Genomic DNA, 4200 nt, shown 5'->3' with positions numbered 1-4200 from the left:
TTCTGTGTGTGTGTGTGTCTGTGTCTGTGTGTGTGTGTCTGAGTGTGTGTCTGTGTGAGTGCATGCCTCTGTCTGTGTGTCTGTGTGTGTGTTTCTGTGTGTGTGTGTGTCTGTGTCTGTGTGTGTGTGTCTGAGTGTGTGTCTGTGTGAGTGCATGCCTCTGTCTGTGTGTCTGTGTGTGTGTTTCTGTGTGTGTGTGTGTGTGTGTCTGTGTCTGTGTGTGTGTGTCTGAGTGTGTGTCTGTGTGAGTGCATGCCTCTGTCTGTGTGTCTGTGTGTGTGTTTCTGTGTGTGTGTGTCTGTGTCTGTGTGTGTGTCTGTGTCTGTGTGTGTGTCTGTGTCTGTGTGTGTGTGTCTGAGTGTGTGTCTGTGTGAGTGCGTGCCTCTGTCTGTGTGTCTGTGTGTGTGTTTCTGTGTGTGTCTGTGCGTCTGTGTGTGTCTTTGTGTGTCTGTGTGTGTGTCTCTGTGTCTGTGTGTCTCTGTGTGTGTGTGTGTCTCTGTGTCCGTGTGTGTGTCCGTGTGTGTGTCCGTGCGTGCTCAGCCCGTGCCTCGCCTCTCAGGGGCAGGCGGGTCCTTGGCAGCGCAGCCTCATCCTTTAATTGCGCCGCTTTGATAACAGTGATAATTGGCTGGAAATCGATACTGTTTTGCTCCTGTTTCTCCCATCCTGTGTCACCCGCGCTGCCCTCCCCTCCCGCTCGCCGCCGCGCTCTGCAGTGGGTGACATTTAAAGGCTCTGCCACAGCCATTAGATAACCCGGCCGGGGGAGAGGCTTCCGAGAGGGCTGATGCCGACGGGGAGGGAGGTAGCGCCTCTCTCCGCTCCCTCGGCTCGAGGACAGACGGACACGATGCTCCAGCAGCACGTCCCGGCGCCGTGAGAGCGACAGCGGTGGGGGACCGGCGGGTCTGGGGGCGAGGGGACATCGCAGAGGGGCAAGGACAAACCCAGGCTGCGTCGGCCACGAGCTCCCTCCGGCTTTGGCTGTGAAAATGACGCCGGAGCGCCACGGGAAGATGTGTTTTAAAATCCTGCTGCGCTGCCTGCCCTGCTCTGTCCTCCCTGTCCCCCGCTCCTGCCGCGCTGCCCCAGCCACGGGGGAGATCTCGGAGCCCTCGAGGTCCGGGACCTCCCTGTCCCCTCGCAACCGCCCTCCAGGAGCAGCCCCCGTGCTCCACCTGCCCAGCCGGGGCTGTGGGGCTCTGCCCCCAGAGAGGTGCCCTGACCCCACAGCTGCAGGGCCTGGGGAGCAGGGTGGCAGCACTGGAGGGGGCATGGAGAGCTCATCGGGCTGGTGCTGGCAGCCCCAGGGACCTGCCAAGGGACCCCTGAGAGCCAGGGGACCCTCCTGAGCTGAGTGACCCCCTTTGGCCAAGTGGGGTTCAGGGACCCCTCTGCTCTGCAGGGCCGGCTGGAGATGGGGCTGGCAGTGGGGGAGGGATGCCAGGAGGGTGCAGGGTACGTGGGGGGAGGGCTGTGGGGTGCGAGTGCATGGGTACCCGTGTGCCCACCATCCCATAATACCTGTGCCCACCATCCAGGGGTACCTGTGCCCACCATCCAGGGGTACCTGTGCCCACCATCCCGGGGTTCCTGTGCCCACCATCCCGGGGCTCCTGTGCCCATCATCCGTGATACCTGTGCCCACCATCCAGGGGTTCCTGTGCCCACCATCCATGGGTATCTGTGCCCACTATCCCGGGGTTCCTGTGCCCACCATCCAGGGGTTCCTGTGCCCACCATCCAGGGGTTCCTGTGCCCACCATCCAGGGGTATCTGTGCCCACCATCCCGGGGTTCCTGTGCCATCCGTGGGTTCCTGGTGCCACCTGGTGGCCACGGCCTGGGGGTGCCCACGGTGGGACCCCACGGAAAACAACCCGACCCGTCCCCGCGGGGACCTTTGCGCTGCCAGGGACTCCCCCCCGGCCCCCCCAGAGCCGAGCCGAGCCCCTCAAACCAGAGCTGAGCCCCGCGTCCCAGCCCACCCGGGCTCCGGGCTCACACACAAAGCTCTTTGTAGCCCCCCGGGGAGGGAGATGGCAGAGACCCCCCAAGCAGAGCTCCTGGCAGTGGCTTCCCGGGAGTTTTTCCTCCTGGATGTTCCCCAGCCCCGGCACAGCCGGCAGCGGGCCTTTTCTCCCGCGGGGTCTGCCCTGGGTCACGACAGCCCCCGAGCAAAGCTTTGATTGAACAACCCCCCATCATCCAGGCCTTGGGGAAGAGCGGCAGGAACACTTTGTAGCCAGGAATCCCTTCCAGCCGGAGAGCCCTGGAAAATCCCACCCACCCCCTATGGATGGGGAGAGCTGGGGGGTCCCAGCGCCTGTCCTACAGCTGCGTCCTGTCCTTGGGGGTGGGGAGGGAGCAGAGCTGCCCACCCTCTCCCCCAGCAGCTACAGCCGTGTCCCCAGTCCTTCACCCCACAGCTGGAGCCCCCCCAGCATCCCAGTCCCTACAGCCATGGAATACCTGTGTCCCAGTTCCTACAGCCATGGAATACCTGTGTCCCAGCCCTACAGCCATGGAATACCTGTGTCCCAGTTCCTACAGCCATGGAATACCTGTGTCCCAGCCCCTACAGCCATGGAATACCTGTGTCCCAGTCCCTACAGCCATGGAATATCTGTGTCCCAGTCCCTACAGCCATGGAATACCTGTGTCCCAGCCCCTATAGCTTTGGGGGTGGGGGGTTTCGCCCCCCTCCCTACAGCCTGGGTTTGACTGTGACCCAGGCCCCGCAGCGGGGGCTCCCAGACCCCTCTCTATAGGGGAGTCTGGCTGTGTCCCACCCCATATACTCACGAGGGGGAGGGGGGAGGGTGTCTCAGCCCTTCCCCTATAGCTGGGTCACACCTATACCCCTGCCCCTGTAGCCAAGGGGGTCACAGCCCCTTCCCCTATAGCTGGGACACACCTATACCCCAGCTTTATAGCTTGGGGGGGTGTCCATGACAGACCCTGTAGCCAGGATACACCTATACCCTTGCCCCTATAGCCAGTGGGGTCACACCTATACCCCTGCCCTTATAGCCAAGGGGGTCACAGCCCCCCTTCCCTATAGCTGGGGAACACCTCTACCCCTGCCCTTATAGCTGGGGGTGTCACAGCCCCCTCCCCTAGAGTCGGTCACACCTATACCCCTGCCCCTACACCCAGGGGTGTCCCAGCCCCCTCCCTTACACCCCAGTCCCTATACCCAGGGGTACCCCAGTCCCTATACCCAAAAAGGACCCCCTCCCCTATACCCTGTCACACCTACACACCCTCCCCTGTACCAGAGGGGGTTCACAGCCCCCTCCCCTACACCCCAGTCCTTACACCCGGGGGTACCCCAGCCCCCTCCCCTACAGCTGGGGGCACAGCTATACCCTCCCCTATACCCTCATCCCTGTAGCAGCGGGTATCTCAGCCCCCTCCCCTACAGTCGGTCACACCTGTACCCCAGCCCCTGTACCCAAGGGGGGTGTCTGAGCCCCCTCCCCTATATCCTGTCACACCCACACCTCCTCCCCTGTACCCGGGGGGGTACCCCAGCCTGCTCCCCTATATCCCAGTCCCTATAGCTAAGGCTGTCATAGCCCCCTCCCCTACAGCTGGGGCACATCTATACCCCTGCCCCCTCCCCTGTACCCAGGGGGTGTCTGAGCCCCCTCCCCTATACCCTGTCACAGCTACACCCCCTCCCCTGTACCCGGGGGGGTACCCCAGCCCCCTCCTCTACATGGCAGTCCTTACACCCGGGGGTACCTCAGCCCCCTCCCCTACAGCTGGGGCACAGCTACACCCCCTCCCCAATCCCTCAGCCCCTACAGCCGGGGGTGTCTCAGCCCCCTCCCCTACAGCCGGTCCCCTTGCCCCCGTCCCCGCCCAGGGTCCCCCCCGTGCCCCCACACCCCCGTCCCGTCCCCCCCGTGCCCCCACACCCCCGTCCCGTCCCCCCCGTCCCGGGCCCTCCCCGGGGGAGGCGCTCGGGGCCCGCGCCCGCCATGTTTCCCGGCAGCGCTCCGTGCCCGCCGCCCGCCTGAGCCTCCCGGGGCCGGCCCGGCGCGGGGCCGGGGCCGCCCGCGCTCCTCCTCGGCCGCCGGTGAGTGGGGCCGGGCCGGCGGGGCCCGCCCGGGGCTCCCGCTCCGCGCAGGCCGCGGAGCCGCGGCCTCGAGTGGCGCCGCGGGCCGGGCCGGGCCGGGCCGGGCGGGGGGGG

Source organism: Lepidothrix coronata, unplaced genomic scaffold (assembly GCF_001604755.1).
Source record: "Lepidothrix coronata isolate B3197 unplaced genomic scaffold, Lepidothrix_coronata-1.0 Scaffold290, whole genome shotgun sequence".
Taxonomy (NCBI): Eukaryota; Metazoa; Chordata; class Aves; order Passeriformes; family Pipridae; genus Lepidothrix; species Lepidothrix coronata.
Note: the sequence above shows the minus strand (reverse complement) of the source record.